Here is a 13588-nt window from a genome sequence, read left to right as displayed (position 1 = left end):
GCGCGCGTGTGCGTAGACGTAAAGAGTCTGAATGGGATTAGTAAAGGGCTAAGCGGCAGTCGGGAGCCTCCACACCGCGCTCCGGCAGAGAGTGTTTAGGACTCTTAAAAACAATCGGCCACATCACATCCATGCATTACCCAAATACAATCTATCACAAAAGCACTGCTACCACACCACAAGTCCATATCCAAACCAAAGTCCTAAACAGTCCGCGACTGCAAAAGAGCAGAGGGGAGAGAGCCGCAGATGAAAAGGACCTACCTTTTAAACAACGGCAGAAAAATCCACGCTCTCCGGTAAGAAGCATTTGAAGAAATATTCTCAGAAGACTGGAAGCGTAAGCGTGTATCAAAAATGAGGAGAGGGGGGAAATGCCAGCGGGTAGAAAAAGAGCATCAAAAGTGTGTGTGTGGGGGGGGGGATGGAAGGGGGGGGGGGGGAAAGTAGAGAAAAAACTAGCTGACGCCGAGTGTCAACGACATCACCAGAGAAATATTTACAGCGGTATTTACAGTAGTGAGAGGAGAGAGCACCTCTGCCTGGTCACGTCTGAGAGACAGTTGCCGTTTCAGTGCTGCCTAATTAAAACAAGTCAGGCAGCCCCGCCGGATTGTTTTGACGCCCGAGGACCAATAGTACACAAAAACCAGCCGCTTGATCGGTGGGGTAGGGGGGGGCTGGTCGTGGGGAGCGGAGGGAGGAGGGGGCGGAGGGTGGCGAGAGATGGCGAAGGAACTGTGTGTGTGTGTGTGTGTGTGTGTGTGTGTGTGTTGGGGGGGGGGGGGGGGAGGCTTTTCGTAGAGGAATCCGAGAGGGGAGGAGGACCACAGAGGTTCAGAAGTGGGGAGACCTCCACATGTCGAATGCTCCCTCACTTTTTCTCGGAGGAAAACGCCAAGAGGATGCTTTCTGAGACTCGTTTGGCGACTGCCACTGTCCACACTCCCACTAGCCTTTTTAAGCATGAAACAAATGATAATAAATAAATACAAATTGAAGTCGAAAAACAAACACTGACAAACGTTTCATTGCCACAGGTTTTAAAAGCCACAGTTTTTAAAAGCCACAGTTTTCAAAAAGGCAAACGCGTCTGTGCAGATGTCACGAATGGAGATTGAGATATTTGTCTCTCCTAATGAATTATTTCAATATATTTAACAGGAACCGCAAGACACCGCCAGCCGCCCACACCCCCCCCACTCCCTCCCTCCCTCCCTCCCTCCCTCCCCGCCGCCGCCTGCTAAAGAAGCCGACGAAAGCCGGAGCGAGCCGGATGAACGCTGGGGTGGGCTCGCATGTGCTGAACGTGAGGTAGGGACGTGTTTACCCAGCTGTAAACAATGCACAACACGGCAATGAGATCAAATATTATAGGGCTACTGGACTGGGCTTTAGACATTTTTCCCATTTTAATTCCCTCCCTATTACTCCCCCCCCCCCGCCTCTCTCTCGACCTCTCCCTTGCATGCCACAGATGTTTTTCTTAGTCGCTCCAACAGACAGGAATCTACTGGCAAGAAGAAAGGCTCGGTCTTCCCCAGGAGAGAGGAGTACAAAGCCCCCAGTCTGCACACAGCAGATGCAGAGAGCCAGTCCATCTGCCACCAACTCGCTGTGCCACATGGGCCTGAGAGATTTAGTACAAGAAGAGTTTTTTTTATTTATTTAATTATTTTTTTTTTGCCTACATACACATTTGTGCCGTATACACAAATATCAAACGCAAAGAAAAGGACACCTAAATCTGGCAGAATTGCAACTCCAAAATTAGATTCACCCCCGACAGACGAACACGGCCTGTGCAGGGATGCACAGCGTGAGGTTAGGGGGAGTGCAAGAGAACCATTATGTTTTAAGGAGAGGCACCCAGGGCAACTATGACAGATTTATTTAGGAAAAAGATGTAGCCCCCAGCGCGGGGTAAAGACCACTTGAACTCACAGCTCCGACTGGCGCACCGGCATGATTTAACAGGCTCTGAATAGTGCATTATCTCCGCGGCTCCGCTGGAGCATATTTCAGCCCTGTGATATCATTATTGAGAGAACAACACGGACCCAAAGATGTAGCATTCTTATTACTGTCAACTGTCTGAGCTCTGAGGCGGAGAGGGTAAACACTAAACAATCACGGCACAGCGAGAGAGACAGTGGGAGCCAAGGCAAGTGGGAGAAAGAGAGAGAGAGAGAGAGAGAGAGGGAGGGGGAGGGAGGGAGGGAGGGAGGGAGGGAGGGAGGGGGGGGGGGGCAAGAGCACAAAAGCAAGCGAGAGTGGAGGGCGAAAAAAAAAAAGCGACAGAGAGCGGCAAAGAGGGCTAACATAATACAACTGCTGTTAATTGCTCTAAGCATCCACATTATGCCAGTAATTTCTCTCATTTCTCTTTCAGCTCTGAGGGCTCCGGGCTCCAAAAGCTCCTTCAGCCCCTTTAATAAACTACTCAGAGTGCCTCGCTGGAAAAGACAAACAAGAGGCCTCTGGCCTGGGTAACGTTCGCTTTACTAGGGCGAAAGCTACCCCCCCCCTCCTTTTCTGCACATCTGTGACAATTGTGTGCCTCCTCCCTTCAGGTATTTTATTCCCCCTGTCTCTTCTTCCAGTGCGTTGCCGCCGCCAAGGTCAACGGAGACAAACAGGCCCACCAGCGTCTCGATGTGGTGGCAGCAGAACAGTGAGAGGAGAGAGAGAGAGAGAGAGAGAGAGAGAGAATGGGGGGTGGTGGTGGGGCAGCTGGTGGGTTGGATAGACATGTGTAGCGGGTACAGCGGGGAGGGGGATGATGGTGGCAGCAGCTGGTAGGAGCAGCACGACGTCGTCACAATGACGGCGACGGATGTTGCTTCCATTCTCCTGGCACGCACGCACGCACGCGCGCACACTATACCACTTACTATTAATTTTCAATTAAAACCCCCATGAAGTGCATTGCCTCTGGATCATTAGACAAAGTCAAGAGACCATCACAGCCGTTTCCCCCGTCATCCCTGCCACCGTCACTTCAGCAGCGCCAGTGCCGCCGCAAAGTACGAGCACCGCGATGGGGTTTTCGTCAGCCAGTGGCCGCCCTGCCCCTCAGCCACGTGAGGCGACACTACACCAACCCTTCACCGACCATCGGCTGAAAATTGCATCCTCGTCACATAAATGAACAAATCGTTGTTTTAAAGAAACATTATATTTTAACCGAGACTGTCCTCCACCCAAAACACGACCACATAGGTTGTTTTTCAAGCGGCTTGTTACGACCCTGTGTGGTCGTTTTAAAGGCCGCAGACCTCTAGTGGCCGCTGTGCACGCGGCCGCTGTGTATTTCAATGAATCTGCTTATATTCTGTAGAGTAATGGTACTTATTCTCTGCCATGTAGCCCTCATCATCCCCCTTACGAGCTCATTAACCTCGCGCGGGTCCATCAAATAAAACCCCACAATGCGCTGAAGTAGTTTTTGTGGCGTACCTCCTGTCGCCAGTAGGGGTGCTAATTTAGGAAGCGGTCTACGCATACGACATAGTTCGCCGCTAAGCTGGAGGACTTGTTGTGCTTGTTTTAAGTGACATCAGAACAAAAGAGAAGGCGAAAGGTGCCCAGAGGAAAAAGACTGTGGCTTCTCATGCCAATGGGAGCATAGAATTTATTGGAGCGTATGAATAGAGTATATGAATGATGTTCACTTTGCACTGGGAGGTTATCCATTCGACTTCACTCCCTTTCCTCCATTCTCACATCTAAGTGCCAGTCAGACAGAAAAAAAACAACAAATTAAGTGATTTCGCCTTCTACAAAAATATGCTCGACTGCCCCCAACAACTCCCATACAGTGATAACTAGTGTTTCCAAAGAGCCAAGCGCCACGCATATGAAACGGAGCACACACGCACATCAGCACCATTCATTAGTTGTCACACAGATGTTCCACAAGCACAATTCATGGGCCACTTAGTCCTGCCTGCAAATAAATATATAAAAGAAAATAAATAAAAGAGCCAAACAAGGTTTAATGAGGGGGTGAGGCTCGTTTTTAGTCCCGGGCAACGCTGATCACACGATAAGTTGCTCATGGCCAGAGAGCAGAGACCATTACGGACCGGTGATTATATAAGTGGTTGGAAGGCAGCACCGTTTTAATATACTGGACTTAAGCGCCGGGGTATCCATGGCAACTTGCCTTTGCACCGTGCATTCAACAAAAAAAAAATCCCTAATGAAATGCCTATTAAGTGGTTGATAATGACAGAGTCCAAATATATTTGCATATGTATTCCACTGCCAGAAAAAAATAATAGAACAGTGAATGAAGGTGGAGGGAGGGGAGGGGGGTTGAATACAGCAATCATAATAATAAATATGTTTTTTGTTTTGTTTTGTTGTTGCTTATAAAACTGTTCTTAAGAAATATTCAATTTCTGAATCAGTGAATAAGACGGAAATTAAAAGCCTAGATTTGGTCTGCAAAATGACCATTACGTGTTGGTTTATTGTTTTTTAATAAAAAACTTATACAAGGAAAAGAGGTAGTCGCGATGGGTGTGAATTAGGGCCTCACCGCCTCTCCTCTGGGAGTCGCCACATGTGACTTCCATTTGCGACTTTGGCTGGGAGCCCAACAGGACATCCCTGAGAGAGTGTTTGCTCGACTCAATATCAACAGCCCCAGTAAGCAGCGGGGAGGAGGAGGAGGGTGGGCTCTGCAGCCCTCCCCGGCCCGGCCCAGGCCTCGGGTTCCTATTGAAAAATAAACTCGGCTGTGCGTTCACTGGGCCCCAGGAGTATCAACACACACTGCGAGGAGCCACGTCCAGCACTCAGCAGTGTTCCGCTGGTGCTTCTCCGAGGGCATAATGATACCTGCGCCTCTCCTCCAGCTGCTTCTGCCCGACGCTGCTGCTCCACGCAGACAGCGGGCGGGCGGGAATTAAAGTATACATTACAGGAGAAAAACACAAAAAAAGAGATCGAAACGACAGGAGTCAGACGGTTCAAGCTGACCGGGCCTCTTGAAACGAAGGAGCTTGTAGACATAGCGACAGACACTCCAGGTTAAATTGGCTCTCCTATGCCGCCTCCTATTTTTCCCCACTGCCGCCAATGCCCGACCCCACCCCCCTCTTCCTTAAAAGAAAAAAAAAAAACGGAAAGAAAGAAAAATAGCTTTTCTTCAAGAGCGCATTTGAATTAAACGAGTTGCTGAAATCAAAGGCTCGGCTGAGCCGGGTGAATTTAAACAAGCAAGTGCGGCTCCCAGCAGTTTACCTGTTATGCAGCAGATTGGAATTAGATGAAAGAGTCGAGCGCGCCAGACAACTTCCCCCTTTTTTTTCACAGCAGTAGATACTATCATATAGTAAAGACGGCTGCACTTAACATTAGATTCCTACTCAGAGGAAAGCGACATGCGACTCAGCTGTGGTGGGTTTATTTTCCCTTTTGTCTTTTTTTTTTTTTTATTAATGTTCCTGGCCACGGAGAGAAATGTGCGAAACAACATTCATATTTCCTGTTAGGGACGAATCCGAAACCCACTTATGACAGTGATCTGCGGCGTCCAGAGGATCCCACATCCCCAGCACTGCCAAAGAGATTATCATTCCCAGAACCGTGGCTACACAGTTGAATGGAAGCAGGACAAGCTCCACTGACAGTCAAAAGAGCACAGCACCTGTGTATGCGCTGCAACAGCCACTATCTAAGGTCCAAGGAATCCCGCCGATGCATTTGCAAGTAGCAATGAAAAATACTTTCAACCGGTATGAGAGGAATATTAAACCACTGACCAGGAGTTGGATGTCGGGGGGGGGGGACATTTTTGGGGCGATCGTCTCCAGAAGCAACTGAGACGTGGAGCGTTCTGTTCTCAGTGCCGGAGAGCGCGGCCCTCGGAGGCCTCTGATTACCTTGGCCTTCTTACTTACTGCTGACACAGTGGCTATCCATTCATGACTAAAACACCGTTCAGCTAGACACCAATTACACCTGAAAAAAAAGCCCTCGATCAAATTAATTTCGGGAAAATGGCATTCCAGCAAAGAATAATAAACTCATTATGTGGAAATTTCAAACTTCTACTCGCCACACCGCGGCTAATTCAGACCTAATTTTTACTAGCCACTAATTTGAGGGCGAAGGGCGGGGGGATAGGAATTACATCTGGAGGTAATTCATTGGGTGGAACTGAGCCCAGTAGAGGCTATGAATCCCCTCCATCCCCCGCTTTAAAAAAAAAAAGAAAGAAAATGAGACAGACAAGACATGGAGAAGGAACTACTTAGGTGAGTGGGACTTCCGGAGCACTGAAACAACACTTTTCCCGAAAATGTTTTCATTGCGCTGTCACCAGACGTGGGCTGGAGAGGATAAAGGCGCTGCAGGCACAAGCAGAGGGACAGACGCGGGGACTGATAAATAAGAGAGAGCGGGGAGGGGAGAGAGATTTCCAGGAAATGTGGGACCTTCTTATGAGTTTTGGGCTCAACCAGACAGCTGCACCGGTTCAGGATTTACCATTGAGCCCAAGACGTGGAAGTTAAGGAAGTGTGTGGGTGTGTGTAAGGGCGGGGGGCGGGGGGGGTTCAGGGGTAATTTTGACTCTAGTTAGGTGTTGCGCCCACTCGAAGACTCAAGGGTTTATGGGGACGTCTCCCTCTCAAGTGACCAGCGACATCTGGGCTGCCTAAGTGGGCTACCTAATAAATGGCACAGTTTCCCCAATGATCTGCACTTTCAAAGCACCGAGGGAAAGGGTATCCAGCTGTATCAGTTTCAACGTATGGACGCAAGCGCGGCAGTTAATAGCGAGGCGGGAGAGGAGACCGTACGCGGACGGATTTTGAGCGACTTATCTTGATTAAGCCGCGAGAAGTGGAGGGGGCGAGACGTAAAGTTTGGCGCCCAACAACCGGGTACGGTGATAAATCCCCGCAGGGGGGACATTTACATGCGATAAGGGAAACTCGCTTCGGGTCCCCCTCCGCACCACGAGGCCCTGCTCGCCGCCACCTCCATCCCGTGCCACCCCTCCGACACTTAATGTGTTTTCCAAATGAAAATAAACGGAGTCCAGCCAGTCTGAGGCAGGCCTACCCCGGAATATGAGATCAAATAAAGGCTTCTGTGGAGGCTGAAAGGAGAAATGAAATGGCTTCTGAGGGGGAGATGTACCGAGTAATAAAATTACTCCTTTACATCTCCCTAAACAGCAGATGTTCCCCTGGAGTGGTTGAGGGGCTTCACTTTGGTCAAAGACAAGTACGCAAGTGGCAATTTTTTCCCCTTCAGGGAAGATTCCCCGATACACTTCTTGCGACTTGGCGCGCCGCAATTTTCTTGAAAACGAGAAACTATTTCAGCAACAAGTTAAGCGGAACTCTGGGAAGTTTCACTTTGATGATGTGCCGGCACACGCTGTCACTGAAAGGTATGTTCCATTAAATTGGAACAGCAGGATGATTCATAAGCCTATTGCTTTTTCAATGAGTTCAAACTGGGCGGAAATGTTCGAATGAACAGTTGTATTTTATGCGAACACACGCGCAGTTGACTTGGAAATGACCATGGTGTACCACAAACACAGTGAATCATCTTTGGCATGAAAGAAAAAAATTGTCACTACTTTGAAATTGGTTAGCAATTGCAGTTATACAAGCACCATTCCATTTGGCATTGGGGGGGAATTTACGAAAAAAAAAGTATGAATCCGACTACTTAAAATCATGCAATTGATTTGTATTCTCAAAGAGCTGGTCACAATAATATTCAGATGGACTTTTTTTTTTTGCTAAAGCAGAAGGACAATATTAGAGGGGATTTGGAATGGGAGAGAATACATTATAATTCATTATACAGTAGCTATTAAACCTTCAGTAAAAATGGTTTAGCGCAAGGATCGAGCCACTTATCAGACGTACTCACTACCTTTAAAAGCCGTCCATGTTCGGTGCTCTGAGTGGCAAAAAAGCAATCGCTGATGACTTTGAAAATAGAACGAGATGTACAATTTACCAAAACAGACACGGCTGGAAGGGATTTTTTCGGGGAATCAAGGGGTTGAAAACTGTTTGTTCAAAAATCGCAGGAGGAAGGAAGACTGCTATTCAGAGAATTAAGAAAAAAGATATTCAGCAAAACACCATTTAAAAAAAGTTATCAATAGAGTGGTTTGGGCGATACTGTCCCCCCCAAAAAAATTGCATTTCAAGAAATTGAAATAAGAGAAGTGATTCATCTTGTGATATACGTATTTTCGCAGCGTGGTGCACGGAATCGCACTGTTGTATCAAGAAATTGGTCTACCTTCGCGACACTTGACGTGTTCTCTTAATGAGGTTAATCTAAGAGAATTACACAACAGATCAAATAAATTACCTGCGGATGCACACGAGTGTCTGCCCCCCCCCCCGTTTCCGTTTGTTTTCACGCAGCCTTGGCATGTAATTATGTGGTTTACACCAGGCTGATGATGTTTGTGCTCCGACCAGGAATTCGCTTCTGGCGCGAGCTGCGATATGCGAAACGCTCATCTCGGTGACAACCTGCGAGACAGTTGTGTACAAACAGACACAAGTCGAGAGCGGACTCATCAAAGATCTCGTGACACCAGGCCACCAAAAATAGTGCGCGGGGCCGCCGCTTCTGTGGGTTCTCGCAGAACGCCTGTCAAGCCGTCATCGCGGCCGACTCTTGATTTAACAGCAAGGCACCTAATTATACTTGGGAGGCAACGTCGTCAACACTTTTGCGAACTTGGGGAAACATCATTAACTCCCTCGCCGTGCGCCTGTTGCCTGTCTCTTCGGGGGGGGGATGTTTCCGACGGCTCGGGAGAACCCGCCGGCCGCCTGCGAGACGTCCACCCGGCGCATCCGGCCCCCGAAACCTTCCCAAACAAACAGCGGGTTCCACTTCAGATACATAGCGGGACTATTAGGTAATCGTTCCCCTTTGTTCACTCTCCCTGAGCCCCGGCGACTAACCTCAACCTCTCCCCTGTTCCACCGCCGCAGCCTCCCAGCGGACAACACAGCACGTAGCGCTGCCAGGAGCGCCGGGAGAAAACCGCGATGAATGGCCGGGATTTATATGGAAACGTACACGAGATATCTTATTTGTTGCGCTGCGACGACCGCACCAGCGTTGGGTTTTGAAGTGAGGGGGAGAAGTGAAGACGAGTGGGCGGCAGCACAAGGTCTCTTTGTTTTTTTGGGCCGGGACAAATCGGAGGTTTCCTTTTTGGATATTCAATATCCTGCAGGGTAACAAACGGACTTACAGTAGTCTAGTGTCTGGGCAGGTTTAGGAGGGGAGGGGCTCAGAGGCTTGCTACGTGTGTCTGAATCGTCGCACGCCCCTTAAGTCAATTGCTGCGCGGCTCGCGTGAGTCCCCTTACCAACAAAGCCTGGGAAATCAATCAATCTGCGAAGAAATGCTTCTTCTGCCAGATGTGGCACTTAAAAAAAAAGAAGAAAAAAAAAAAGGACTTAAAAAGACTTGCTTGTATTAGGGACGCCGAGGGTCCAAACAAGCATGAAACCATGTTGAAATGAAATATTTATTAAAAACGAATCAAGCTGTCAAAATGCTACCCTGCTTATTATTTTAGGTGGCTTCTCGAAGGCGTACGGTGTCGAATCTGTAAGTGTGTAAATGTCTTACTCTGAAATATATCTCCACTATTTACTTTACAAGTTGCCAAGGAGAACGAAAGACAAATGTTTCATTAGCAGGTGACTCTTTTTTTTTTTCTCCTTTCTTTTTTTTTTTTGTTGGTTTCTTTTTACAAGTCCTCGGTAGTTCCGCTCCTTGACACACATATGCGCGCACTCTTGCATACGCTGAATATAATTATGAATGCGAGGCTTGCTATAGGGAGCTGAACTTTTCACACCTTTCAAAGCCACAAAATTGGATGGTTTTGTGGTTGCGCAGCTGCCGCTCCACGCTAATGCAAGGCGGTGTCATATGAAAAATATTCCTCTCCCCAAAACCACAGGGCTGGTCATTAATGAAACACAGGCTGCACAGTGAGGTCATACAGAGTCTAGATTTCAGCAGCCACACTTAAAAACCGCTCAGAGAGAATAGAGAAACATGAACACAAATCAGATTCCAGCTCCAAGGACGGGGAAAATAAATAAACAGAGAAAGGCACTGGCCCCTCTCACATTTTCCCCCAGCGCTCTGCAAACAACCGTCAACTGCGGCTCAGAAACAGCTCACAATGAGAGCAGACTAAACAATCGGGTCCCGGCCAAGGAAAATGCTAAGCAACTCCGCACACAGGATGTTTCACCCTAATTGCCAACTATCAAATCTCACAATGGAATCTATCCATTTGGCAGAATCTTCACAGCAAACCTGGCAATACACTTTTGCTTTAAAAAAAAAAAAAAAAAAGTGTCAACTTTTGTGATGAGAAGAAAAGGACAAAAAAAAAATAAAAAATAAAAAAGATGGGGGGACACACACACACACACACACACACACACACAACTGTCTGGGATTTCATTTCTACCTTGGATTTGCTGGGGGTTTATTGAGCTTACGGGAAAAACTCGCAATAATGTGCGCCGAGAAAAAAACTTTTATTGGATGAAAGGTGCTAGGGGTCTTGTAAACGAGCGATTACAATCCTCGGCATTAAGATAAACAGACTCGATGGGTCCCCGAAGACTTGCAGACTGTGGAGGGAGATGGAACAAGCCCAGCTCAGGGAGACAGACTGTGTACTGGGGGTGGGCATGGGAGCGGAACTGGAACCTTGGGACTGGTACACGAAAACAGGGTTACCAGGAGGGACCGGGCTCTCAACAGGAAACTAATGGGACAGTCTCCACCGTCCAACCATGTGGCATTGTATTTTCCAGCCAGTCAAAGTCACGCTCACAGGGACCCCGTGACTTCAAACGGCCAAAATAGCAGCACATTCATGAAACAGAACAGAACTACTGGGAATTAAAGTAGGCGGGGGGGGGGGGGGGGGGGGGGGGGGGGGGGGGGGGGGAGAAAACACACACACACACACACACACACACACAAAGAAAGAAGGTAGCAGGCCTCGACAGCAGATGGTAAAATTAACATTTCAACAGTTCCTTCCTTTCATGTAGGTCTCGGCAGAACTTTTTTCTTTTTTGGAAAATAAAAAAAAAAACAAGTCAGAGGGGCTTGGGTGTTGGTAAGATACAGTGGTGAGGAAGGCATCTGGAAAAGAGGAAGAGGAGTATTGGCTTATTGCTCCTGATGGTCCACCTCTATGAAAAATTAAAGAGGTCTGTTTTGCAGGTTTCCCCTCTCTGGAGTGCCTTAAGCTGTGCTATGGAAACATCATCTCGGTAATTCATACGCTGGTGATGAAAGAAAATGAACCATTGGTCCCTTTCTTGTTGGCTTTTTTAAAAACCCAACACTTTGGACTTTGTGCTCCCCGCCTTTGATGCTTCCATTTTTTCGCCGTTTCCACTTGGCTTATTTTTCGCAGGACGTTGGCATCCACTTATGGCGTCAAGTCGTTCACAGGCTGCCCTTCAGATTTCATCCCGAAGTCTTGATGTACGCTTCGAAAAAACGGCACTGTTGGGGTGTTATCGTGGAGAGACTGTAACACCGAGGCATCTCTAATAAAGACCCAAACAATGGACAGCCTCTCTCATTCCCAACCCTGTCCAATGGAGCGTCTCAGTAGTGCCCATTAATTTGGACACAGTTCTGGCTAAATTACATGTGTTCCACCTCTGTGACATTTTAAATGCAATTAAAAGCTGGTTATGGAAGTGCGCACGGACTTCCCTGTGATGAAGGGAAATCACCGACGTGATTAACATGCAAACGAGCTCACGCTGGCAGACTAGATTGGGGTTTGAAAACCTCAATTACTTTTGTGTGATTATCTATTTACCAGTACACAGATTTCCATTTCTCATCTCCAGCCGCGTTCCCCATGCACGAGCCTCAATTATGAAAAAGGCACACCTTTATTTATGATGCGCGCGGCGCCGAAAAACACAGGCGCTGGGGGTTTTTTTCCGCCGTGATGTATCGCGTCTTTTCAGGGGGCTCACGAGGCAGGGCCCGGCAGAACAACACGCTGAACCGGTCGCTTTGTGAGCACTTAATCTTGATCTTGACCCCCGCCACCCATACACACCCACAATCCATCTATCCAGCCCCTATTTAAACTCAGTTTAATCCCCCCCCCCCCCCCCCCCCCTCCTGTATAGGCAGCGGGGAGAGCAATGGGCAGAGGGCAGTCGTTTGTCCCTTTCAAATGAATTTTATGCTTTCATACTTTTTATTTATTTCTAAACTATAAAGAAATTAATCCCCTTAATAAATGCATGACTGTGTGTGAGTGTGTGTGTGTGTTGGGGAGGGGGGGGGGGGTGTAACTTTATCAAGTAGTAGTTCAGAGGAAGGTGTGGATTTAAATCAACTGCAGAAACACTCCAGGCCTTCTAGTAGGTATCATCATGTTGATGCAATTATTGAACTAATGCCCGGCAGCACAGGAGGAATGTAATTTAATCAATTTAAATGGCTGAATGGTGACATTATATATATATTTACAGTATACATAATATGAGAAACCCCCCGACGTTGTTCAAAGAAATGACACATCGAGCAAAACATTTTAAAAAATACTCCAAAACACAGAGACAATTAATGTACAGTCCAGTACACGCCAATGTGTTTCAACAATTCAATCCGAAGCGCAGCGATTTTTTCAAATGTTTTTTTTTCTTTAAGTAGCAAAGTGCACGGTTTTATTGTTTGCCAGTGTTCCTGCCCGGTTCCTCGGTGCCCGGGGACAGGGAGAGAGAGGAACACGCGTATCTGTGGCAAAGCCAGGCTTTTTCTCACATTGTGCCCAGCATGCATAAAACATGCCCTGTTGCTTCAGCGTGGAGCAAAAAGGAAAACAGTGCCATCAAGTGAAATTTCTAAGGATTCCTCGGCAGATCGACGTATCACCTTATCACACTGATGGCACGCGGCAGAGAGGGTCGTCTTCCGTCAACTTCGATTTGTAGTATTTATCTATTCAAAATAAGAGGTTATTATTTTTGTACCTCATCACTGATGTCCAACACTTTTTGAAAGTCGTAATGAAATTTCATTCTGCACATCTACTATTTTTTCCCCCCCCACCAAATAAATAATCTTAAATCTCGACTCTGTGTGGGAATATTAAGACACAAGAGCACCGCCCACCGAAGTAGTCAGATGAGAAGACAAGAAATGAACATGGTGCGTCGCCGACTCCATCCCTCAGAATCCTGTTCGCGGTACCTCGGGAACAAAGGGAATCATTATTACTGTTTGAACTCAGTTGCCCAGACTTGGCTACAAAAGTGGTATAAGGCTGCTCAAGTAGGCAAAAAAAAAAAGATACAGCATATTGAGCGAGTGAAACTGGCGGTGACGGCTGGAATCATGAGTGAGGGAGAATAAAAGGGGGGGGGGGCTTAGATAATAGTAGATAATGGACAATTAACTCGGGCTAGTAGTGCTGGCTGCAGTGAATAGCAGCTTGAGGTGCAGCAAGTCCCCGATCACCACTCAGTCATATTCACACTGGGAATAGAGGCGATATCA

General features: G+C 47.6%; 1 protein-coding gene and 1 long non-coding RNA gene across 9 annotated transcripts in view; one reads left to right on the top strand and one right to left on the bottom strand.

Annotated features, from left to right (window-relative positions):
* foxp2 (forkhead box P2) overlaps nt 1–13588 on the bottom strand; it is a 104043-nt gene that overhangs the window by 71832 nt on the left and 18623 nt on the right. The window contains exon 1 of one of the 7 annotated variants that reach the window (XM_047336331.1): nt 265–362. The exons of the other annotated variants lie outside the window; for them this stretch is intronic. The gene's annotated coding sequence lies outside the window, so the exon portion shown is untranslated. Of the gene's footprint in view, nt 1–264; nt 363–13588 lie in introns of those variants that run through there. 7 annotated transcript variants of the gene reach the window in all.
* Nucleotides 1188–4252, top strand: LOC118287960. Of its 2 annotated transcripts, XR_007031917.1 has the most exons (4): nt 1188–1314; nt 1478–1642; nt 2393–2489; nt 2604–4252. It is a non-coding gene; the product is annotated as an uncharacterized LOC118287960 (long non-coding RNA). The 2 variants fall into 2 exon arrangements; XR_007031916.1 differs by having other exon boundaries at nt 2393–4252.

The sequence above is a fragment of the Scophthalmus maximus genome, chromosome 12 (assembly GCF_022379125.1).
Source record: "Scophthalmus maximus strain ysfricsl-2021 chromosome 12, ASM2237912v1, whole genome shotgun sequence".
Lineage (NCBI taxonomy): Eukaryota > Metazoa > Chordata > Actinopteri > Pleuronectiformes > Scophthalmidae > Scophthalmus > Scophthalmus maximus.
Note: the sequence above shows the minus strand (reverse complement) of the source record. Positions and strands in the feature narration are given on the sequence as shown.